The sequence below is a fragment of the Anabrus simplex genome, chromosome 1 (assembly GCF_040414725.1).
Source record: "Anabrus simplex isolate iqAnaSimp1 chromosome 1, ASM4041472v1, whole genome shotgun sequence".
In the NCBI taxonomy this organism is placed as follows: Eukaryota; Metazoa; Arthropoda; class Insecta; order Orthoptera; family Tettigoniidae; genus Anabrus; species Anabrus simplex.
Window position 1 is genome coordinate 1,727,358,133 of NC_090265.1, and position 27,521 is coordinate 1,727,385,653.

General features: G+C 37.6%; 1 pseudogene; it reads left to right on the forward strand.

Moving 5' to 3' along the window:
• Window positions 1-16,734, forward strand: part of LOC137498898 (NADH-ubiquinone oxidoreductase chain 5-like) — a 67,946-nt pseudogene extending 51,212 nt beyond the window's left edge.
• The last annotated feature ends 10,787 nt before the right edge of the window (window positions 16,735-27,521 follow it).

Genomic DNA, 27,521 nt, shown 5'->3' on the forward strand with positions numbered 1-27,521 from the left:
CGAGGAAGTAAACACTAGTGTAAGTGTGAGGAGGAAGGACTGTTTCAAAGTGGGTGCTTCACACTCACCTTGAAATTACAGTGGATTGTGAACTAAATGTAGGCTATAATTTCCTATGTCTAAGGTTTTCGACCTTCGTTTCAGGTTGAACCGCGACGATGCACATCGTCGAGGAAGCGATTTGAATTAGCCGCAAATGTCCACCAAGGAACACCATTTAATACCCATTATAAACTTGAGCACCTTATTTCGGTGACTCTTGTATATCCACCAGTACACGGTAAGACCAAGTGTTGTAATTCATGATCGTTGTAATAGAACTCTTATTCACACTCGGTATCCCCTAACTCAAAGAAGTAGGACCCCAGTGCGTAGACTGGACTACGCGTTCTGATATTCTTGGGAGGATTTTAATTAATTACAAGGAACGAAGAATAACAGAAACTGCAGTGGTCAGAGTAACAGAAACAACAAGCCACCAGGGAGTGAGGCAGGTATGTAGTCTGCCTCTCCTGCAGTTTAAAATGTATGTTGAGCAGGCAAGGTGGGATATGGAAAAGTAGTCTTCGTTCTTTGGGAAATCAAGTAAATCCTAGACATGGGCAGTGGAATGTAGTAGGTAAGGTCAAGTGAAGTAAGTGATATAAGATTAGGATATGTACTCATTAAGGAAGTGGAAGAATCTGGGGAGTTAAGAAGCAACATAACCAACGACAGAAAAAATTAGCAGGCCATTTATCGAAGAACAGCATTTGCTAGAGGAAGCCTTCTTGTAAACGAAGGTTCTACTCACCATAAATATACTGGCTGTCGTTTGTGGAAGTATTTGTCTGGGAAGAGAGACTGCATGATATAGAAATATGCTTATCAGAGAAAGAGAGTAGAGGCCTTTAGAATGTGGTGTTACAGAAGAATATTAAGGTAAGTAATGGAATCTTGTGTCCTTGCAGTTCTTTCCAGCAGCACTCCCAATGGAGGTGAGCGTATTTAACTACATGCCTGCTGTCCTGCCAACGTTAAATTTCTCAAAGTCGTGGGAAAAATAAAAGCGTGGGCCCACTTTCATTGCAAATAATTGTGTTAACCGTAACACCACGGAGCTTAAGGTGAGATTGGACGAGCATAGCACAAACGAAGTGCATATGACAGGAAGGAGATATGGGATATGGGATTTTGACGGAAAACAGGAACAATGTGCAGGGTGCGATGAGAGCGAAGGTGGCGAAGGACAGGTACGCTAATATTTTCAGGGGAAGGAAATGGAGGGCAAAGGGTTCAAGTCAAGGGGAGATTTCACGAGGGTATCTGTGAGTCACCGCTGGTAAAATACAAAGCGAAATAGAGGGAAATGAAAGTGTTACAGAAAGGTGGGAGATAAGAGCGAGGAGAAACGTAGAGTACAGGATAGGAAGAGGCCGTGAAAGAGGGTCACGAGAAGGAGAAAACAGAGCTGGAAGCAGGATATGAAAACATCAGGGAATATTAGGGAGACTAGTAGGAGAGGGGATTTAATAAGGTGGATGGGGTCGAGGATCTGGTCATTGAGGACTCGAGAGTTAGGATCGTGGAGAAAGTGCATGGAGGAAAGAGAACCAAGGTAGAGCAATTAGGTTAAGACAGAAGTTGAGGATAGAGGAGGGTACGGATTGTGTAGTAGTTTTCCATGTTGGTACGAACAACGTACGACAAGCATGTGTAACTACCAACATAGTTTGGTATCTTTTTATGAAGTTGAAGGGAGAGGAGATTATTATCATTGGGATATATTCTAGGTGGGGTATTGAGTGCAGGGGTACTTTAAATGAAACTAAGGAGTAGGTATGTGTGAGACTGGGAGTGAGATTTGTAGTGCGTGGGTATGTATAAGTAAAGGGTTTGTCCATAAGAGATATTTTATTATTATTATTATTATTATTATTATTATTATTATTATTATTATTATTATTATTATTAACAAATACATCGCAAATATCCTGGTGGCAATGGTCACTTACAGTAAAGGAATAATGCAGTCAAGTTAACATAATTACCCAACAACTAACAAACAAACAAACAAACAAACAAACAACAAGAGTACAACAAGCAAATCCATTGAAAGAAAATGTTACTACTGGTTTAACATTCTAAATCCAGCATCATCATTTACAAATTCACACACAAATTAAGTATTTCCAGTGCTTAACACTACGGCTTACAATACTATAGGTTGACCTTACTACTAGCTTAACATTATAAATTATAATAATGTGAAGTTAAACCACAATTAACCTCCAACAGCAACAACAACAAGAAAAGTACAACAATCAATTCTATAGAAATAAAATATGTCTAGAAATGCTACTACTGTAACTTTCTAAATCCAGCGTCATTATATACAAATTCGCACACAACGTAAGTATTTCCAGCACTTAACACTACGACTTAAATACAATAGATTGAACTTATTGTTAGCTTAACACTACAGGTGATTATAAAGTCAAGTTAAAAAGATAACTACCCAACAACTACAACAACATGAGTACAAAAAGCAATTTCATGGAAAAAAAGTATTACAAGAAATACTACTAGTTTAATATTCTAAATCTTGGGATCTTGTTATGGAGGTCTAGGCAGTGGAGGTGTGAATGCAGGGACATTGTAAGGAAAATGATAAAATTAGGTAATTCAGTAGATATTGTGTAAGGCCTCCTCTGCGAACCATGTGACCTTGCCGCGGTGGGGAGGCTTGCGTGTCCCAATGATGCAGATAGCCGAGCCGCAGGTGCAACCATATCGGATGGGTATCTGTTGAGAGACCAGACTAACGAATGGTTCATCGAAAGGGGGGTAGCAGCCTTTCGGTAGTTGCAAGGGCGGCAGTCTAGATGATTGACTGATACGGCCTTGTAATAATACTCAACATGGCTTAGCTGTGTTGATACTGCTACACGGCTGAAAGCAACGGGAAACTACAGTCGTAACCACCTCCCGAGGACATGCAGCTCTCTCTGTATGAATGATGGACTGATGATGGCTTCCTCCCGGGTAAAATATTCCGGAGGTAAACTAGTCCCCCATTCGGATCTCCGGGTGGGGACTACACGAGAGGGGGCGATCATCAGGAAGATGGATACTGACATTCTGCGAGTCGGAGCGTGGAATGTTAGAAGTTTGAATCGTTGTAGTAGGTTAGAGAATCTGAAAAGGGAGATGGATAGGCTAAAGTTAGATGTAGTTGGTATAAGTGAAGTACGTTGGCAGGAAGAACAGGATTTTTGGTCAGGCGACTACCGAATTATCAACACGAAATCAAACAGGGGTAATGCAGGAGTTGGTTTAATAATGAATAAGAAAATAGGGCAGCAGATAAGCTACTACGACCAGCATAGTGAAAGAATTATTGTCGCCAAGATAGACACCAAACCAATGCCCACCACAATGGTGCAGGTCTATATGCCTACTAGTTCAGCGGATGATGAAGAAATTGAAAGAATATATGAGGAGATAGAAGATTTAATACAATATGTCAAAGGTGACGAGAATCTAATTGTGATGGGAGACTGGAACGCAGTGGTAGGCCAAGGAAGAGAAGGTAGCACAGTAGGAGAATTTGGATTGGGACAAAGGAACGAAAGAGGAAGTCGGCTGGTTGAATTCTGCACTGACCATAATTTAGTCCTCACCAATACTTGGTTCAAACACCACAAACGACGGCTGTATACGTGGACGAGACCTGGAGACACTGGAAGGTATCAAATAGACTTCATTATGATTAGGCAGAGATTCAGAAACCAGGTGTTGGATTGCAAAACTTTCCCAGGAGCAGACGTGGACTCTGACCACAACTTGTTGGTCATGAAATGCCGTCTGAAGTTGAAGAAATTGAAGAAAGGAAAGAATGCAAAAAGATGGGATCTAGACAAGTTGAAAGAAAAGAGTGTGATGGATTGTTTCAAGGAACATGTTGCACAAGGACTAAATGAAAAGGCCGATGGAAACACAGTAGAGGAAGAGTGGAGAGTCATGAAAAATGAAGTCAGTAGGGCTGCTGAAGAAATGTTAGGAAGGAAGAAAAGATCAACTAAGAATCAGTGGATAACTCAGGAGATACTAGACCTGATTGATGAACGACGAAAATACAAGAATGCTAGAAATGAAGAGGGCAGAAAAGAATACAGGCGATTAAAGAATCAAGTGGATAGAAAGTGCAAGGTAGCTAAGGAAGAGTGGCTGAAGGAGAAGTGCAAGGATGTCGAAGGCTGTATGGTCCTGGGAAAGGTAGATGCTGCATACAGGAAAATCAAGGAAACCTTTGGAGAAAGGAAATCTAGGTGCATGAATATTAAGAGCTCAGATGGAAAGCCACTTCTAGGGAAAGAAGACAAAGCAGAAAGATGGCAGGAGCATATCCAACAGTTGTATCAAGGTAACGATGTAGATAATTTCGTTCTGGAACATGAAGAGGCTGTTGATGCTGATGAAATGGGAGACCCAATTTTGAGGTCAGAGTTTGACAGAGCTGTGAGTGACCTAAATAGGAGCAAGGCACCTGGAATTGATGATATTCCCTCTGAATTACTGACTGCCTTAGGAGAAACCAGCATGGTAAGGTTATTTCATTTAGTGTGCAAGATGTATGAGACAGGAGAAGTCCCATCCGATTTTCGGCAGAATGTTGTTATACCTATTCCCAAGAAAGCCGGTGCTGACAGGTGTGAAAACTACCGCACTATTAGTTTAGTATCTCATGCCTGCAAAATTTTAACACGTATTATTCACAGAAGAATGGAAAAACAAGTTGAAGCTGAGTTGGGGGAAGATCAATTTGGCTTCAGAAGAAATGTAGGAACACGTGAAGCAATCCTGACTTTACGTCTGATCTTAGAGGATCGAATCAAGAAGGACAAGCCCACGTACATGGCATTCGTAGATCTAGAAAAGGCATTCGATAATGTTGATTGGACCAGGCTATTTATGATTCTGAAGATGATAGGGATCAGATACCGTGAACGAAGAATTATCTACAACCTGTATAAAAATCAGTCTGCAGTGATAAGAATCGAGGGCTTTGAAAAAGAAGCAGCAATCCAGAAAGGAGTGAGGCAAGGCTGCAGTTTGTCTCCTCTCCTTTTCAATGTTTACATAGAACAAGCAGTAAAGGAAATCAAAGAGAAATTTGGAAAGGGAATCACAGTCCAAGGAGAGGAAATCAAAACCTTGAGATTTGCCGATGATATTGTTATTTTATCTGAGACTGCAGAAGATCTTGAGAAGTTGCTGAATGGTATGGATGAAGTCTTGGGTAAGGAGTACAAGATGAAAATAAATAAGTCCAAAACAAAAGTATTGGAGTGCTGTCGAACGAAGGCAGGTGATGTAGGAAATATTAGATTAGGAAACGAAGTCTTAAAGGAAGTAGATGAATACTGTTACTTGGGTAGTAAAATAACCAACAATGGCAGAAGTAAGGAGGACATAAAATGCAGACTAGCACAAGCAAGGAAGAGCTTTCTTAAGAAAAGAAATTTGCTCATTTCAAACATTGATATCGGAATTAGAAAGATGTTTTTGAAGACTTTTGTGTGGAGCGTGGCATTGTATGGAAGTGAAACATGGACGATAACTAGCTCAAAAAGAAAGAGAATAGAAGCTTTTGAAATGTGGTGTTATAGAAGAATGCTGAAGGTGAGATGGATAGATCGAATCACGAATGAAGAGATACTGAATCGAATTGGTGAGAGGAGATCGATTTGGCTAAATTTGACGAGAAGAAGAGATAGAATGATAGGACACATCTTAAGACACCCAGGACTTGTTCAGTTGGTTTTTGAAGGAAGTGTAGGTGGCAAGAACGGTAGGGGTAGACCAAGGTATGAATATGACAAACAGATTAGAGCAGATGTAGGATGCAATAGTTACGTAGAAATGAAAAGGTTAGCACAGGATAGGGTGGCATGGAGGGCTGCATCAAACCAGTCTATGGACTGATGACTCAAACAACAACATTGTGTAAGGAGTTGAATCATGGTTAAGAAATCTCTTACGGAACTGGAGTGTTTATTGTAGAGATAGGATGTAACCGATAGGAGGGAGAGTAGCCTATTTATACGATATGAAAGAAGAATTTGTTAGCTATTAAAAAGTTAAAGATGAGAAACATGTGGTACAGACATGGATAGATTGATACAAACGCGGAAATATTTAATCAGCGATGTAGGTAACGAAACAGAAAATAATATGATTGTAGTGAGTAATATAAGTGGAGAGTTCAAGCGCCACTTCCGCCTCCGGCTCTCCGGCCGCCTCCAACTCCACACACTCTCGGGAGAGGCTTCCGCTTCATTGACTGCGCTGGCTAAAACAGCATGCTTAACCTCACATCCGCAATCTAGGAAGGGCTTAACCTAACTTTTGAATATAAGAGAGCAAGCCTAACCTCATGGAAGTGCCTAACCTCAGTTTTACAGCAGAATGCCCTTCCTGACGCCTAAGAGAGCAAATCTAACCTCACAACCGCTATCTTGGAGGGGCTTAACCTTTCTTTTTACGCACAAGACAGCAAGCCTAACCTCATGGAGGGGCCTAACCTCAGTTTTACGGCCGGATGCCCTTCCCGACGCAATCTTGAGTAGTAGGTCAATGGCTATTCTCGAGACGTTATTTTGAGTAGTAGCGCAATGGAGATTAGCGTAAGAGAGCACATCTAAGCGCATGGAGGAGCCTAACCTCAGTTTTACGGCCGGATGCCCTTCCCCACGCCAATTGTACAAGATGGCGGCTAAACATGAGCTCTTATGAGACGGCTTAAGGCCGCTTGCGCAAGATGGCGGCTATCTAATTGCACAAGATGGCTGCTATACATAGGCTCTTATGAGACACCCTAGGGACGCTTGCGCAAGGTGGTGGCTATGTAACTCTACAAGATGGCGGCTATACATAGGCTCTTATGAGAAGGCTTAAGTGCGCTTGCTCAAGATGGCTACTTTTACATAGGCTCTTATGAGACGGCTTAAGGGCGCTTGCGCAAGATGGCTGCTATCTAATTTTGTAGGGCAATGGCGATTAGCATAAGAGAGCACACCTAACACATGGAGGAGCCTAACCTCAATTTTACAGCCGGATGCCCTTCCAAACGCTAATTGTACAAGATGGCTGCTATACACAGCTCCTTATGAGACGACTTAAGGGTGCTTGCGCAAGATGGCTGCTATACATAGGCTCTTATGAGACGCTCTAGGGACGCTTGAGCAAGATGGCGGCTATCTAAGTCTACAAGATGGCGGTTAAACATGGGCTCTTATGAGACGGCTTAAGGGCGCTTGCGCAAGATGGCTGCAATACATAGGCTCTTATGAGACTCCCTAGGGATGCTTGCGCAAGATGGCAGCTATCTAATTGCACAAGATAGCGACTGCTCTTATGAGACGGCTTAAGGGCACTTGCGCAAGATGGCGGCTATACATAAGCTCTTATGAGATGACCATAGGCGATTGCACAAGATGGCGACTATACATGGACACTTATGGAGAAAGATGATGGCTATGGACGCTTGTGCAAGATGGCGGCTATACACAGCTCCTTATGAGACGGCTTGAGGGTGCTTGCGCAAGATGGCTGCTATACATAGCTCTAAGGGATGCACACATCGTCCGTCACTCTCACTATAAGGTAAATATGTCGTAACATAATAGATGTACTGGAAAGTGTATTTAGAATGCAAAATAAAGCTTAAAGTGAAGCATTTCAATTACACTGAGAGGATGTTCGTGCGATTCGAATTATTTTGAAAGTATCAATTTAAAATAAGTGAATAAGAAGGAATTTATTTAATTGAAATAACATTAATTGTTTATGTTTCGGTATAGGAATAGAACAAATTTATTTATTTATAGTGAAGTAGTACTGTGAATGAAAATTGAAAAAGTTGAAAATAATTTTTTTGAAAAGTAGATTAATATTTTACCTTGTGTAACAGGGTTTATTAAAATTGGAATAGAGATCTATTTTTCTCGAATTAAAAAGGGTTAATTTGTTATGTTGGTTAATGTAATATTATTATCAAGAATAACAAGTTTGTAATGAAATATTAATCGGTTTTTAAACATCTGGTTCTCCAAGAAATGAATTTAAATCAGTATTTAATGCTATTTTTATATTAGTGTATTAACTGTTAACTGGATATAATATTTTAAGGGATAAGCTTTAGAATAAGAATTACAATTATTATAGGAATTGTAAAGCATTGTAGGCTTTAAATTAGCCATCAGTTGAATAATGATATAAGTTATTTTATTTTAATATAAGTTTATAATAATGTTAAGTTCCATATTGGAGTAAGTTTAATAACGTAAGTTTAACTGTATTAATGATAAAATTAGTACATAAAAATGTAAGATATTTATTAAATCTTAATTTATAAAAAGGAACTACGCAAAATTATAATGTTCTCCTGTTTATGAAAAACATGTTCTTTAGAGATGTATTTAAGGTCGGGCCTGCCCCCTGATGATAATGAAAGGGCCGCGGTATTTTGACTGTGCAGAGGTAGCTTAATCATTTGTCTTTTGATTGAAGGCTGGAATGAATGGTTTGACGAAACATTAACTGTCTCTGTATAATAAATAGAATTTAACTTTTGAGTCAAAAGGCTTAAATAAATACAAAAGACGAGAAGACCCTATAGATCTTTATATGAGATTATATTTATTTTGTTTAGTGGTATTATTAATAAATATATTATTGTATTTTGTTGGGGTGACACAAAGATAAACGTAACTCTTTGTAATTTAAACATTGATTTATGGATGTTTGATCCGTTAATAACGATTATAAGATAAAGTTACCTTAGAGATAACAGCGTATTTTTTGAGAGTTCATACCGACAAGAAAGATTGCGACCTCGATGTTGGATTAAGGAATATGATTAGGTGTAGAGGTTTAATTAATAAGACTGTTCGACTTTTAAATCCTTACATGATCTGTGTTCAGACCGGCGTAAGTCAGGTCGGTTTTCTACCTTTATAGAGGATGAATATTTTAGTACGAAAGGACCAAATATTCAAAATAATTTTTAATTTAGAGTGATAAATATTAATACTACTTTGGCAGAGAAGTGCATTGGATTTTGAATTAAAAAATGTAAGAGTATTAGAGGTAGTATTGTTGATAGAAGTTTTAATAAGACTGTTAGGGGTTGTTATGTTAATTATTTGTGTGTTAATTGGGGTAGCTTTCCTTACTTTATTGGAGCGTAAGGTTTTAGGTTATATTCAGATTCGTAAAGGGCCCAATATTGGATTATCTCAGCCCTTTGCTGATGCAATTAAGTTACTTTCTAAGGAGGGAACTATCCAGTAGCGTCAAATTATTTGATATATTATTTTTCTCCTATTTCTAGATTTTTTTTTACTTTGATAACTTTAATGATTTACCCTTTTATAACTACTTTGTTTACTTTTAACCTGGGGATTTTTTGTATGTACGAGTTTAGGAGTGTATACTGTTATAATTGCGGGATGATCTTCTAATTCTAATTATGTGTTGCTAGGTGGTTTACGGGCTGTTGCTCAAACGATTTCTTAAGAGGTGAGGTTAGTACTAATTTTATTGAGCTTTATGTTTTAGTTGATAATTATTGTCTTATGAGATTTATAAGTTACCAAGGGTACGTGTGATTTATTTTTTAACTTTTCCCCTCATATTGGCGTGATTTGCATCTTGCTTAGCTGTGACTAATCGTACTCCTTTTGATTTCGCGGAAGGAAAGTCAGAATTGGTTTCAGGCTTTAATGTTGAACATAGAAGAGGAGGATTTGCTTTGATTTTTTAGCTGAGTATACTAGAATTTTATTTATAAGAATGTTATTTTGTATAATTTTGTTAGGGGGTGATGTTTTGTCAATTTTTTTTAAAGTTAACTTTTTATCTTTTATATTTATTTGGGTTCGAGGAACTCTACCCTGATTTCGTTATGATAAATTAATATATTTGGCGTGAAAGGCTTATTTGCACTTATCAATTAATTTTTGTTGTTTTTTAGGCTTGAAGAGTTTTTTATATTTTCTTTACTTATTTAATGTATTCCATTCAGTAAAGTTAATAGAAGAACTGAACTTCTGTCTTATGTTTTCAAAACATAAGCTTAATAACTAATTTACTAGGTTATCTGAAATGTAAAAGGTTAGCGGGTTTAAAATATAATAAAGAATATATAGGACAGTGAGGATTTGACCAGTTAAAATATATGGGTCTTCAACAGGTCGAGCACCAATTCATGTTAGGAGGATAACAATAGATACTATAGAACAAAATAGAATTTGGTTAATTGGATAAAATTGAATACCACGAAATTTATTGTTTGCAGTAAAAGGAAGGATAAGAAGGATGGCAATAGATATCACTAATGCAATAACACCTCCTAGTTTATTAGGAATAGATCGTAGAATTGCATAAGCAGAAAGGAAATACCATTCGGGTTGAATGTGGACAGGAATAACTAAAGGATTAGCGGGTGTAAAATTATCAGGATCTCCTAATACATATGGTTCAAGTAAGGTTAATAGTAGTAAAATGGCTACTATAATGATAAATCCGAAGATGTCCTTGAAAGAGAAATAAGGGTCAAATGGGATTTTATCTGAATTTCTATTTAGACCTAAAGGGTTATTTGATCCTGTTTGATGTAAAAATAAAAGGTGAATTATAACCATTATGGCTACAATAAATAGTAGAACGAAGTGGAAGGTAAAAATTCGGGTAAGAGTAGCATTATCAAGAGCGAGTCCCTTTCAAACTCATTGTACTAAATCAATACCTAAATAGGGAATGGCTGATAAGAGATTTGTAATTACTGTTGCTCCTCAGAAAGATATTTGTCCTCAAGGTAGAACATATCCCATAAAAGTCGTCCCTATTACTAGGAATAGAATTACGACACCTATGGATCAAGTGTGTATATAATTGTATGAACCATAATATATCCCACGGCCTACATGAAGGTAAAGACAGATAAAGAAGAAGGGTGCACCGTTAGCATGCAAGGTACGTAATAATCAACTGTAGTTTACATCACGGCAAATGTGAGCTACACTAGAAAAGGCTAGATCTACATTTGCAGTATAGTGCATGGCTAAGAAAAGACCAGTGGCAGTTTGGATTATTAAACATAGCCCAAGGAGGGAATCAATATTTCATCAAGCAGAAATACTGGAAAGTGCTGGAAGATCTACTAGAGCGTTATTGCCAATTTTAAATAAAGGGTGTTATACTCGTATAGGTTTGGCCATTAAAATTTTTGTCGTAGAAGACCTTGGAAGATATTTGTCATTTTTACAATTACGATTAAAGTGAGAAATAAGTAATTTACTAATATTAAAGTGATTAAGTGATTAGGTTTATTATAAAGTTTAATTAAATGAGGGGTGGCTTTTGTATTTAAGAAACTAGGTATTAGATCAGTGGGTATAAGACCCATATTTTTGGTGAGTATATTTGTAAAATATGGATCCCTTATTGCTGAAATTATTAGGATTAAGGTGATTGATAATGCCGATGAAAAGAATTTTTTATGGAAGTATATAAAAGTTCATTATAAGCTAAACTAGTAATGTAAATAAATAGGACTAATATTCCTCCCAAAAAGATTTAAAATAGGATATAGGAGAATCAAAAAAGGATGATGCTATTCCAATGGTTATGGAAATAATACATGTTTTTAAAATGATAATAAGGGTTATTGTAAGAGGGTGATTGCTTTGTATAAAAATGAAACTATTAAGGAGGTTAAAAACAAGGATTCTCAGATTTATGATTCAGAGGGTAGTTTAGTGTAAAAAATATTAATTTTGGGGATTAGTGAGAAGAAGTTTCTTTCCTCTGAGTTTTAGAACAGATATCTAAATATTGGTTTACAAGTCCAGTGTTTTTATTGAACTACTAAAACAATGGTAATAAAAGTTGAGTTATCTTAATTTTAGTGTTTTTAATAGGAGTGTGAATCTTTTGTTCTCAACGTAAACATTTATTGTCTATGTTGTTAAGTTTCGAATTTATTGTATTAAGTTTATTTGGGTTAGTTTATTTATATTTAATTTCTTTTGATTATGAATTGTATTTTAGTATAATTTGTTAACATTTTCTGTTTGCGAGGGGGCACTGGGGCTATCTGTATTGGTCTCTATAATTCATACTCATGGTAATGATTTTTCACACATTTAGAGTTTTACAATGTTAAAGTTTATACACTGACTGACAGAGCAAATGCAACACCAAGAAGGAGTGGTCAGAACTTTATGCCAATTGCAGGGTAGACTGACGTCACTGAGGTATGCTCATGATGTGAAATGCGCCGCTGTGCTGCGCACGTAGCTAACGATAAATGGGACACGGCGTTGGCGAATGGCCCACTTCGTACCGTGATTTCTCAGCCGACAGTCATTGTAGAACGTGTTGTCGTGTGCCACAGGACACGTGTATAGCTAAGAATGCCAGGCCGCCGTCAACGGAGGCATTTCCAGCAGACAGACGACTTTACGAGGGGTATGGTGATCGGGCTGAGAAGGGCAGGTTGGTGGCTTCGTCAAATCGCAGCCGATACCCATAGGGATGTGTCCACGGTGCAGCTCCTGTGGCGAAGATGGTTGGCGCAGGGACATGTGGCACGTGCGAGGGGTCCAGGCGCAGCCCGAGTGACGTCAGCACGCGAGGATCGGCGCATCCGCCGCCAAGCGGTGGCAGCCCCGCACGCCACGTCAACCGCCATTCTTCAGCATGTGCAAGACACCCTGGCTGTTCCACTATCGACCAGAACAATTTCCCGTCGATTGGTTGAAGGAGGCCTGCACTCCCGGCGTCCGCTCAGAAGACTACCATTGACTCCACAGCATAGACGTGCACGCCTGGCATGGTGCCGGGCTAGAGCGACTTGGATGAGGGAATGGCGGAACGTCGTGTTCTCCGATGAGTCACGCTTCTGTTCTGTCAGTGATAGTCACCGCAGACGAGTGTGGCGTCGGCGTGGAGAAAGGTCAAATCCGGCAGTAACTGTGGAGCGCCCTACCGCTAGACAACGCGGCATCATGGTTTGGGGCGCTATTGCGTATGATTCCACGTCACCTCTAGTGCGTATTCAAGGCACTTTAAATGCCCACCGCTACGTGCAGCATGTGCTGCGGCCGGTGGCACTCCCGTACCTTCAGGGGCTGCCCAATGCTCTGTTTCAGCAGGATAATGCCCGCATCTCCCAACAGGCTCTACGAGGTGTACAGATGCTTCCGTGGCCAGCGTACTCTCCGGATCTCTCACCAATCGAACACGTGTGGGATCTCATTGGACACCGTTTGCAAACTCTGCCCTAGCCTCGTACGGACGACCAACTGTGGTAAATGGTTGACAGAGAATGGAGAACCATCCCTCAGGACACCATCCGCACTCTTATTGACTCTGTACCTCGACGTGTTTCTGCGTGCATCGCCGCTCGCGGTGGTCCTACAGCCTACTGAGTCGATGCCGTGCGCATTGTGTAACCTGCATATCGGTTTGAAATAAACATCAATTATTCGTCCGTGCCGTCTCTGTTTTTTCCCCAACTTACATCCCTTTCGAACCACTCCTTCTTAGTGTTGCATTTGCTCTGTCAGTCAGTGTATTTATAATTGTATTTTTAATCCCTTTATATTTTATTGATTATTGGTGGGTGGTTCAATCCTTGATGTATTTTATAACTTTTATATGTTTAGGATGTATTTTATCTGGTGATTTTGGTAATTAATGTTATTGTTTTGGGGGTGATATTTTATCCTATGGGCTTATTTTATTTTTTGAATTTTTGCATTAATGACTACGGCAAGAGAGTCAGTTTATCGTGTTAAATTCTATAATCAATTATTTCAAGTTTAGGTTTATTTTTGTTGTTAATATTATATTGTACTTTTAGAAGAATAAGTATATTTTCTCTTTATCTATTTTTTAAAGTAGTTTAATTACAACTTTGTTTTTAATTTTAGGTTGAGGGTACCAACCCGAGCGTCCACAGGCCGGCGTATATTTACTATTTTATACCTTGTTTGCTTCATTACCTTTATTAGTTGGATTGTTTAACGTTTACAGAATTTATGGTAATTTAGATTTAAGATTACTAATAAATGTGAACTTATTTAATGTTATGTTTTATTTGGTTTTGATTTTGGCCTTTTTAGTAAAAATTCCGATGTTTCTTGTTCATTTATGATTACCTAAAGCACACGTAGAAGCCCCTGTCTCTGGGTCTATAATTTTGGCAGGTGTATTATTGAAACTAGGGGGATATGGATTATTACGTGTTTATTCAATAAAAATTTCATTAGGATTAAAGTATAATTATATTTGAGTTGCAATTAGTTTAGTTGGGGTGTATTAGTTAGATTAGTATGTTTATATTAAACGGATTTGAAGGCTTTAATTGCTTACTCTTCAGTTTCTCATATAGGAATTGTTCTAGGTGGTTTAATAACATCGAGTATTTGAGGTTTTAGTGGGAGCTATACGCTTATAATTGCTCATGGATTATGTTCTTCTGGGTTATTTTCATTTGCATATGAGCGACTTGGTAGACGAAGAATATTGGTGAGTAAGGGTTTGATGAATTTTATACCTTCAATGGCTATATGGTGATCTTTTCTTAGTTTTTCAAATATGGCTGCGCCTCCTTCTTTAAATTTAATAGGTGAAATTGGATTGTTTAATAGATTAGTAGTGTGATCATGGGTAACCATGGTTGCTTTGATGTTGTTATCATTCTTTAGAGCGGTGTATACACTATATTTGTATGCTTATAGTCAACATGGTATAATATATTCTGGAATGTATTTATGTTCTAGAGGATATAGCCGTGAATTTATTTTGTTATTACTTTATTGATTACCATTAAATATTTTAGTATTAAAGGGAGATTTATGTATGTTGTGATTGTGTTTAAATAGTTTAATATAAAAATGTTAGTTTGTGATTCCAATGATGTGGGCAACTACTTTAAACCATTTTATGGTCATTGTCTGTGTGTTTTTTGAGTTTTTTATTTTTGTTTGTTGTAGAAATAATTTTAATTATAATAGGGTTTTATTTTATTATATATGATTTAGTGATTTTTGTTGAATGGGAAGTATTAAATTTGAATAGAAGTTCAATTGGTATGACCTTTTTGTTTGATTGGATGTCACTTTTATTTATAGGATTTGTATTGTAATTTTTTATAGTGATGAATATTTGCGTGGTGATTTAACTATTAATCGATTTATTATTTTGGTATTAATATTTGTTTTATCAATAATGTTTTTAATTATTAGACCAAATTTGATTAGAATTTTATTGGGATGAGATGGGTTAGGTCTAGTTTCCTATTGTTTGGTTATTTACTATGAAAATGTTAAATCTTATAATGCGGGGTTATTAACGGCACTATAAAATCGAATTGGGGATCTAGCGTTGTCAATAGCCATTGCGTGAATAATAACGTATGGGAGCTGAAATTATGTATACTATTTAGATTTCGGTAGGGATTATTTTATTATAATATTGATTAGTACTATAGTGGTGTTAGCTGCTATAACTAAAAGTGCCCAGATTTCTTTTTTCTTCGTGATTACCAGCAGCTATAGCTGCTCCGACACCTGTGTCAGCTTTGGTTCACTCATCAACGTTGGTTACAGTAGGAGTTTATTTACTAATTCGATTTAATAGAGCATTTGTTGATACTTGATTGTCTAGATTTTTACTACTTATGGCCGGTCTTACTATGTTTATGGCAGGGTTGGGGGCCAACTTTGAATTTGACTTAAAAAAGATTATTGCTTTATCAACTCTAAGTCAATTAGGTTTAATAATAAGAATTTTGGCCATGGGGTATCCTAAGCTGGCTATTTGTCATCTTTTACACATGCGCTCTTTAAGGCTCTTTTATTTATATGTGCTGGTTCAATGATTCATAATATAAAGGAATCTCAAGAGATTCGGTTTATAGGAAATATTTGCAATCAAATACCATTAACAGCCGTATGTTTTAACATTTCTAATCTTGCACTTTGCAGTATACCTTTTTTTGGCTGGATTCTATTCTAAGGACTTCATTTTAGAGATTGTTAGTTTATCTTATATTAATATATTTAGTTTTTTAATTTTTTCTACAGGCTTAACTGTATGTTATTCATTACGATTAGTGTATTATTATATAACAGGTGAATTTAATTCTACATCATTTCATCCATTAAATGATAAGGGACGAATTTCATTAAAGAGAATATTAATGTTGGTTATAATAGCAATTTTGGGGGGGTGTGTATTAAGTTGGGTTATATTCCCATCACCCTCTATAGTCCGTTTACCAGTTACTTTACATTTACTAGCGTTGATTGTAAGAGTATTAGGAGGTTGATTGGGATATGAGATTTCAAAGTTTTCTTTATCTTATAACTTATTGTCGTTAAGGGCGTTCATGATATCTAAATTTTGGGATCAATATGATTTATACCTTTTATTAGAACTTATGGAGTAAGTTATTTACCTTTAATCTTGGGGAAGCAAATTTTTAAAACTATAGATCAAGGTTGAAGTGAGGATTGAGGTGGTCAAATAATCTATAAGCAGTATGTTCAATATTCTCGAGTGGTTCAGAATTGACAGAATAATAAAATCAAAATTTATTTAATTAGTTTTGTTTTATGAGTGACTATGTTCATCATATTGATTTTTTACTTAAATAGCTTATATAGAGCACGACACTGAAGATTTGGGGAAATTAATTGACTTTATGTATTTATAAATATAATTATATATTATTTATACAATGAAAATGTATTGTTTTATTTAAACTATATAAATTAAAAAATGTCAATGGAATTAAAGCATTAAAATAAAAAGTTATCAGATTTAATTTGATTAACACATTACTTTAATTGGAAATAAAATATCAATAAAATTATTAACAGTAATATACCTCTGCTTTCGTTTCTATTAAAGGTAAATAAGGATGTAATCATCTAAGATCAGGTCGAAACTTATTGCAATATATCGCTTCTTATTTAAGGTAGATTGAGAGATCAATACTCTTTGAGTGCAAATCAAACGTTATAATTAACTACAACCCTAATATGCTCATTCTAAAGCACCCTGGTTTCATTCATGGTATAATCCTAATAGTAAAATAACTAAGAAAAGGTGCTGATAACTGATCATGATATAATATTTGATCAGTTTATAATAATAATAAGTGGAAGGAGTAGGGAAATTTCTACGTCGAAAATAATGAAGATTACAGCAATTAGAAGGAATCGTAAAGAAAGGAGAAGACGATCTGAACTCTTAGAGTCAAACCCACATTCAAAAGGAGAAGTTAATGGTTTTATTGGATAGGGGTGAAGCCAGAATTATTACAATTGATGTTAAGATGATTGTGAATAGTGAAACAATAAATATAATTCAGATTATTTAATTTGAATTAATCAATCTTTTCGATTGGATGTCAAATATACTCATATACTAAATAAATAAATCAGCTTCCCCATCAGTAGATAGAAATATATAAAAATAATCATACTACATCGACACAATGTCAATATCATGCGGCAGCTTCGAACCCAAAATGATGATTAAATGAGAAATGACATATTAAATGTCGTAGTAAACAAGTTAGGAGGAATATAATACCAATAATTACGTGTAAACCATGAAACCCTGTTGCTATAAAGAAAGTTGACCCATATACAGCATCACTGATGGTAAAAGGGGCTTCAATATATTTATAGGCTTGAAGGATAGTGAAGTAAATACCCAGTAATTGTAAAAAATAATCTTTGGGTAGCTTGACTATAATTTCTTCTATTAAGCTGTGATGTGCTCAAGTGACGGTTACCCCTGAAGCAAGAAGAATAGTGGTGTTAAGAAGGGGGATTTGAAGGGGGTTAAAGGGTTGAATACTTAAAGGTGGTCAAAGTCTCCCTAACTCAATACTAGACGAGCGACTTCTATGGAAAAAAGCCCAGAAGAAGGAGATAAAGAAGAATACCTCAGAAATAATAAATAAAATTATACCCCATCGTAATCCCTTCCTTACTGGTAAGGTAATATCTATGTATAGCAGCCATCTTGCTCAAGCACCCTTAAGCCGTCTCATAAGGAGCTGTGTATAGCCGCCATCTTGTGCAATTAGCGTTGGGAAGGGCATCCGGCTGTGAAACTGAGGATAGGCTCCTCCATGTGATTAGGTGTGTTCTCTTATGCTAACCTCCATTGCTCTACTAAATTAGATAGCAGTCATCTTGCGCAAGCACCCTTAAGCCGTCTCATAAGAGCAGCCACCATCTTGTAGAATTAGATAGCCGCCATCTTGCGCAAGCGCCCTTAAGCCGTCTCATAAAAGCCTATGTATAGCAGCCATCTTGAGCAAGCGCCCTTAAGCCTTCTCATAAGTGCCTATGTATAGCCGCCATCTTGTAGAATTAAATAGCCACCATCTTGCGCAAGAGACTCTAGGTAGTCTCATAAGAGCCTATGTATAGCAGCCATCTTGTACAATTAGATAGACGCCATCTTGCACAAGCGCCCTTAAGCCATCTCATAAGAGCCCATGTATAGCCACCATCTTGTGCAATTGGCGTCTGGAAGGGCATCCGGCCGTAAAACTGAGGTTAGGCTCCTCCATGCGTTTAGGTGTGCACTCTTACGCTAATCTCCATTGCCCTACTACCCAAAACAACTACTCAAGATGGCGTCGGGAAGGGCATCCGACCATAAAACTGAGGTTAGGCCTTCCATGAAGTTAGGCTCGCTGTCTTGCGTGTAAAAAGTAAGGTTAAGCGCCTCCAAGATAGCGTCTGTAAAGTTAAGCTCACACTTTTATTCGTCAGGAAGGGCATCCGGCCGCAAGTATGGGGTTAGGCCCTTCCATGAGGTTAGGCTTGCTGCCTTGCGCATAAAAAGTTAGGTTAAGCCCCTCCAAGATAGCGGGTCTAAGGTTAAGCTTGCTCTCTTAGGCGTCAGGTAGGGCATCCGGCCGTAAAACTGAGGTTAGGCTCCTCCATGAGGTTAGACTTGGTGTCTTGTGCGTAAAACGTAAGGTTAAGCCCCTCCAAGATAGCGGATGTGAGGTTAGGCTCGCTCTCTCAGGCGTCAGGAAGGGCATTCGGCTGTAAAACTGAGGTAGGCCCCTCCATGAGGTTAAGCTTGCTCTCTTACGCATCAAAAGTTAGGTTAAGCCCATCCAAGATGGCGGGTGTGAGGTTAAGCATGCAGTTTAGCCAGCACAGTCAGTGAGGTGGAAGCCTCTCCCGAGAGCGTGTGGAGGTGGATGCAGCCGGAGTTGGAAGTGGTGCTTGAACTCTCCACTTGTACTACTGTAGTGATTGTTCAAAATTAAAAAGACTGTTAACTCGCAAGGTAATGCGAATAACAGAAATTAAAATTAATTTGGGTGGAGGAGGTGGATCAGAAAGTGACGGAATCAAATAGGTGAATTAATATCTTTGATGAGAAGGTGGTATAACCAGATGAGCATTTTGAGAATATACGGTGAAAGACGGTACAGGTGATCACGAAACTCTTTTAGCCGTAGCTAGATATAAATGTGATAAAACCAAGATTATAAAAGTCAAACATGTAAACTGGTCGATATTAACGCATAGCATGAATTCTATAGACTGGATTGTAAGTATGGAAAAAGTTCACATGGTTATGGGGAATTAAGGTGGTGTTTTAAGAGGTAGTACAACCTGTATTTACAGCAATCAGAAGGAAGATGGAAGACTCCCTTATACCGTCAGGGCCGGAAAAGTACAAGTGTTGACCAAGGGACGTCGGATGGTAACCCGTTCATTTGACTCTTAGAAATCCAAGGGATACCGTGTGTGTCTTCTACTGTACCCTCGACCCCGGGTCACAGATTTGGTTTAATTTGAGATTAGAAATGACGTAGAATATCAATAATGAGGTGATGTGGGTAATGACCGTGGTGAGCACGGCGAACTGGGGGGTCTGTAGCGAGGAGGGTAGTGTGCAGATTAATTGGAAGAGTAATTAACAGAGAGAGGTGGACCTCCATTGGCCTCTTGGCCTAGGGAGTCCTTCAATTTCATGTCAGTTGTTACTTTTACCTTTCTTTTGGCGATAGTTTCGACCTTCCTTTTTTTCCTTTGTGGTTAGAGATGAGCGAGGAAAGTACCTCTTAAGGAGAGCTAGAAAGAACAAACGGTCCATATTTTTATCCCTTTGTCCCTGAAACTTCTCTACCCAGAACTTTGAGATGAGCAGAGACTTTCTTTTCATCTATTGTAAGACCTCCCTATCGGAATTCAACATTTTGAATAATTTTTATGATTTCTTTTCACTGGACAAAAATCTAAGAATGTTTCCTGTTTTTAGCATTCTGAGTCTCCGTAAGAAACACGCGGTGCATCTCACTGCTTGGTGAATGCTGGTATGGTACCTATTTGTCAGTGTTCCCTCTGTAAGCTACAGTTCATACGGCGTTGGGCTCTAGCTGTGTTCCGAACAGACGTGACTCTCCTAACATAGGATACGGGAGTTTCGAGTGAAGACTTCGATTACTCGTCACCACCCGGGAACCAGCTGTTTAAAATGTGCACGTCCTATTATTTATAGAAAGTACCTCAGCTCAGAACTCGCAAACTTATGTTCCCCTTTTCTTTCAAGTCAGGCCGAAAATAAAATGTTCGACATTAGATTTATAACTTATTTACGTGGCATCAGCTATAACTGAGACGATTTAGATCTTGCTGTAAAACCAAGGTTACTTCCGGTAAAACTGGTACAGGAATTAACGTCCTGTGTAAGAGAGAACTGGGATATAATAAGGCCGTTGCTTCATAACCCTGCTTTGAAAATACAGTAATATCAACTGTAAATATCCTTATTTGTCATCAAACTAAACCTTCTAGGTTTGAAGTTTTTAATTCTTTGTAAAAGGAACCACATAAGAAAACAATTTAAGCTTTCTTCACGTTCAAGAATGATAAAATAAACCAAATAGACCATTCTGGAGCAATATTAGCATAACAAATAATTTTTCCACACAATAAAAATTAATCTTTACATGAATGAGAGAAACACATACACTTTCCAAATCTTGGTACAGACCTGTTTTCTAACATAACCATATTTTGAAGCAGACATTGTCGGTGACCGTGAAATAATTCTGTATGGATTTTATTTACACATATTCTGATAGACTCTCAGGATTAGTGCTTATCAGAAATTAATTAATTCGTGCGTGTTTTTGTTCTTGGTACCTCGACGTTTCAAGATAGCAGCCAGACCCAAGCCTAAACCAGAAAAACCTGGTGCTAGAAAGAGATGTCGTCATTCAGGTAAGTTAAGTAGATTATCAGTGAATGGTGTACATGTGTCTCTTGGAGATATGCATCTAGAATAATATTCATTTATGGCTCTCATATTCGAACAGAAACCACCAAGAGACGTTCTAAGTATAGTTAAAATAAGGCAGAAACAGATTCCAAAAATGACATTCCAGGAATTATTAATGAACAAGGTGAGTGTTTATGCGAGGATCGTCAAAAGGCAGAAGTATTCAGTCAGCAGTATGTAAAGATTCTTGGTTACAAATATAATGTCCAGATAGAGGAGGTGACTAATACAAAAGAAGTATTAAAATTTACCTCTGATAACAATGCCATTTACAGTAAGATACATAAATTAAAAACTAGGAAAGCAGCCGAAATTGGTAAGCTTTCGGGGGATATGCTAAAGTCAATGAATTGGGATATAGTACCACATCTGAAGTACGTATTTGATGATTTCTTGCATGAATGGAGAGTTGCTATAGTAGCCCCTGTGTATAAAAGAAAAAGTGATAGATACAAAGCTGAAAATTACAGGTCAGTCAGTTCGACATTTATTGCATGTCAGATTTGGGAAACCATTGTTTCTGATTATATTAGACATGTTTGAGAAATTAATAACTGGTTCGATAGAGAACAGTACGGGTTTAGGAAATATTATTCCACTGAAGCTCAACTTGTAGGATTCCAGCAAGGTATAGCAGATATCCTGGATTCAGGAGGTCAAGTGGACTGTATCGTGATTGACCTATCTAAGGCATTTGATAGGGTGGACCATGGGAGACTACTGCCAAAAATGAGTGCAATTGGACTTGACAAAAGAGTGACTGAATGGGTGGCTATATTTCCAGAAAATAGATCTTATTGTATTAGAGTAGGTGAAGCTTTATTGGTTTCTGTAATAATTAAGAGGGGAATTCCTCAAGGCAGTATTATTGGACCCTTATGTATTCTTATATACTGTATATAAATGATATGGGTAATAAAGTGGAATAAGAGGTAAGGCATTTTGCAGGCAATGTTATTCGGTAAGAAGCAAAGCAAGATCTTGCGTACAGGCCATGAAGGCCCTGGGAGTGGTGGAAGGTAAAGGCTTCCACTATCCGTAACTTCGGTGGTTAGCTCTACGCCCGGCCATCTTTTGCCCCCAGGAATTAACCTGGTAATCATTTTTGATGTAGGCTGAGTGAACCTTAGGGCCATGTGCACCTCCGAAAGTGGAAATCTCGTTTCTTAAATTTTACTACCTCATGACGGGAATTCGAACCCACGTCCTTCCGGGCGAACCGAGCACGCCTTTACCATCTCGGTACAGAGTAATAAATTAGTTACAAGATTGTCAGCAACTGCAAAAAGACCTCGATAATGTTGTGAGATGGACCGCAGGCAATGGTATAATGATCAACGTGGTTGTGAGTTTTAATTACTGCGCTGATAATGCGGAAGTTCCTTTTGGGATCATTCTAAGTACCTAGGTGCTAATATAAGGAATGATCTTCATTGGGATAATCACAAAAATATGATTGTAAATAAAGGGTACAGATCTCTGTACATGGTTATGAGAATGTTTAGAGGTCATAGTAGGGATATAAAGGAGAGGGCATTAAAGTCACTAGTTAGATCCCAACTAGAGTATATTTACAGTGTATGGGAACTCACCAGGATTACTTGATTCAAGAACTGGAAAAATTCCAAAGAAAAGCAGCTCGAATTGTTCTGGGTGATTCCCCACAAAAGAGTAGCGTTACAAAATTGTTGCGAAGTTTGGTCTGGGAAGACTTGGTCGAAAGGAGATGAGCTGGTCGACTATGTTCCTAGCTGTCAGTGGAGCGATGGCGTGGGAGGACATCAGTAGACGAATAAGTTTTTGAGTGGTGCCTTTTAAAGTAGGAAGGATCACGTTATTGAGCCCAATTGGCTCATAGCATTGTCTTTAGAATATGATAATTTAATATGGCATACAAGGGAATGAAACACAGTTACATTATAGGCCGGATGTGTGGCGCCATTTCGCTTGCACAAGTTTAAAGACGAGTTCCACGTGTCAGGGTCATTTGATGATGAAATGGGAAGTACTGGAATATTCCATGAGACGTGTGACCAAGGTCACAAAATTTTAAGTTGGCAACACTTTCAGGCAGTAAATAGCAGTATAGCAAGTTTGGAATGGTGGGAGTAAATTAAAGATGGATGCTGTCTAAATGACCTTTAAAAATAATTAAATCCACCAGGGGATAAGGTGAAAACAATATTGAACTATTTTGAGGATAATAATTAAAGACGGCATATTTGCAACAACCTATTGGAATAAATAATTGCAGGCATATGTGACGGGACGTTACATCATTGTCAATGGGGTTCCCCGAGCTCCCTATCTAGGATCCGGCGTGCCTGAAGAGGACGCGAGCCGCTAAGAACAGTCACTCTGCTACGGAAATTTGGACGGGTCGGACGCATCGTATATGTGGTTCATGAGGAACCCTAATCTGGAGCATTCTTTAGTCCGCTAATTGGTAGTCGATAGCATACTACGGGCAAAATAGACTACGTTGTTAATTCAATAACGACCAGAATCTGGTAAAACTCAAGAAAGTGATTTTTACGATATTATCCGAAAATAGGATCGGAGCGAGGTCGAAAACAAGGACGCTTTTCAGTGCCACGTGAAACTCGCGGAAAACAGAGCAGAGACAAAGTGTTTACTACAATTGTGAATAAGTGTTTGTGTGTTAGAATAACTTAATTATATCTGTGTTTTTTTTCTTCATATGTGTTTTAGTGTATTCAGAAGTGAAGTTGTGTAAAGTCATTTAAGTTACAAATGAAGACCATGGTGATGAAGAATGGTATTGGTTCAGGTATTGAGGCCGTTAGAATGATGGCTTAAGCACATCATGGGGCCAACCTGAAACCATGAGGCCGTGGAGCTGAGTATGGAGCGTCGCCGAGTCGATAAGTACCCTGATTTATTATATCTGGCATGTGCATGATTAGCTGTTAATGTGTAAATAAATTAATGCATGGTTATTCGTTTATTTTCTTTCTAGTACTGTAGCAAGGATAGTCAGATTTTTAGGTAATTTATACTGATGCCTAGGGGGGAATAAATCTGGTGATATTACAGCGTGTGTTGAGATGGTCTTCGCGAGTGAGGAAATAATGTGTGTAAATAATGATCTTCTATCACGTGTGTGAAATAATGAGTTTTCTTAGTGCGCGATCTTCTAATAAATACTAACGTGTGTGTGTGTGTGTGTGTGTGTGTGTGTGTGTGTAAACATTTAATGAGTTAGGAGGCATCAGTAAGATATTAGTCAGAGGGAGCAGATAGTTTAATTGGCATGTCGCATGAAAAGTTCGTCAAGAAAAATTTCACTGACCCAAGATTCGAACCCGGACTGTCTGGCACATTACAGTGGGATTTTGGAAAATATATGTCATCAGTAAGTAACGTGCACCGTTAATCAATGAGAAATTTTTGTGCTGTAGGGAATAATTGTCATCCTAAAATTTTTCCGAGAAGTAGTTAGCTAGTGTTGAAGTAGGGACCTCTAAGACACAAAATGCCGACCGTAAGAGTCGAACCAATGATTGTGTAGCGCCACATGTGTAAATAATACCGGCATAATGATATACGTGGTCCTGATAATGGAGTGAGAAATGTAGAATAATACGTGAAATATGAAATGAATAAAATATATTGAGAGTATTATATAATTAGTAACTGTTCGCACAGACGCATGATATTGTGGAGGAACATATGGCTTCATTTAGAGTAGAGAGAGAGAGAATTTAAGTGGGTGCGGACAAAGTTAAATGCCGTGTTGACGAAATGAGTCGGGGCGTGAGATAAGGCTACAGACCGGGTCGGCGCGTTGTGTATTAGAGAGAGAGCCTTGTAACGTTGGTAAGGTCTTATAAGTAACAAAATATCGCATTCATCCGTAAGAAAAATTCTGTTTGTGGAACTCAGGACAGCACAATTAGATTAAATAATGATAGCTAGACTTCGTGACAGATCATTGCGGCAAGTGTAATGATAGGTCACTGTAATGATGCCATGTTGAGGGTCGGAGTTCGTTGCCCGGCCGAGTCAGTGGATAAGGATTTCCCCTGTGACTATATGATTGTATTATGTTGTGTTTGTTATATTATATGTTCTTCAGTGTATGAGCAATGCAAATTCTGTTTTGCAGTTGCAATATATTTTTTTTTGTTTTGATGTTGAATTCAGTTCATGAGGTTGTATGTACTTGTGACAATGAGGTTCTAACCCTTGTCTGTAAATTCAGTGTAGGTTAAGGTGTACTATCATTGTTGTGTAGGTCTTGCTACAGGGTAGGATATGTTTTTGTGTTAATAAACAGCTAATTAAGCATATGCGAGATATTTATAATTTTAGATGAATTGGTGAATTAACTTAATTTAGTTATGTCAGGGTTACTATCGATTTCGTGCGTACGTTCCATATTATCGGCATTCATATGAGTGGAGGATGGTATTGAGAAAGAATAAGTAAATAGTTTCGGACTCAAATAATAATTGGGATTGTTTATATAAATTTTTGTGATGAATAATTTTAAGATATATCGAATTCTTGATTAATTTACCAAATATTACAAACGTAACCGGAAAAATTTTTGATTTTAGAGGTAACAAATTCTACTGACGTGATGGTCACGGATTTAGTGAATTATAATGAATTTAATGAATTAATTAATTTAAAATGACGAGTTCATGGATAACACGGCGGATGTTGTGCTTAATGAATTTACATAGCTTCATGCATTTAAAATGGAAGGTTGTAATCAAGTAGATAATTTGGTATTTAGTAATTGCAATTACAAGGTTTATAATAGTGATGTTAAAATTTTAAGGAGAGAGAGAGTAATTGAATTTGTTTACTCAGAAATGAATGAAGAAGTATGGTTGTATATTAATATTTCAAGGGTCACTATGACGAATTCACGAAAAATATGATGGTAAATTATTATAATGATTATTTGTTTTATGGTTGAAAATTTGAAATATGGTGATGACCAAATGTGAGTAGAATGGAATTGAGTTAAATTTGAGGTATTGGTGAAGAGTTGGAAAATAAGATAAAGGAAATAGTGGTCAAATTTGAAGAATGTCATTTGGGAGAAAATTTAAAGTTTTGAGTCATGATGTTAAAATTTATTGTCGGAGTGGATGAAGGTTACAAACAATATTTGGTCCGAAGGGTTTATTGATTTGTACAGAAATATTTTGCTTTGCCAAAGTCTAGTTTAATAAATTTTGTGTTCGTAAAGGTTCTCATTCAGATTTTATTTATTTTTTTCTTCTCTTTTATCCTTCCTGTATAATTAATTTAAGGTTAGTTTTATAATATTCGAAGAGGTTTCTGTGGGTAGTACCCAGTCAGCGACCCTGTGATGTCTCAAGCCGGTGCCACATTTCAAAGGCAGGAAGGGTAGAGGGTTGAGTTGGCGCCCAACGTGGGGCACGATTGTGTGTTTACCCATTAAGTGGAACCAAGTTGATCATGGTGATGATAGAAATTTTGGAAATTTTTTTGGAAAATCCTAAATTTCGGGTTTCACGATTTTTGGTAGATATTTTATGAGTGACATGTAAATGTAGATTATTTTGCGAAACTGAATGAGAACAGATCGTGAGTACCATTGTTATGGACATAGGCTCATGACAGTCACTTAATAGAAATGCCCAAAAGAATAGAGGGATTGTGTTAAATCCAAACGAGGTAAAAAAATGTCTGGTTTATTCTTCAAATAAATTCAGCCAGGGGCAATAGTTAAGAATAATTGTAGATTTTCGTGGAAGGATGAGATGACCTCAGTCTCAAGTTGTGGAAAATGGCAGTAACAAATGTTATGGTGTCAGTTTACGACGATATGGGCCATTGTTTCGGTCGTATCCGCCGTAATGCTGAGGGCATGTGTTTGTATACTGGCATGTACTGTATGTGAAGTACTTAATAATTCGAAAGCCCAATGATAGTATCGCGATATTCGGTGGTTCAATGTTAAACTTCTTTGGGGCTGTGTTAATTAGTGGTTTGTGAATTTTTTCCGGGTTTTGCTTTCTTTGTATAGAACTTTGGCAAAATGTAGATGAAATAGGGACAGCTTCTAGATGGCAATGTTTGGCCAAATTTTTGATTGATATTATCCACGTAACGTAAAGTAAAGAAGCTGG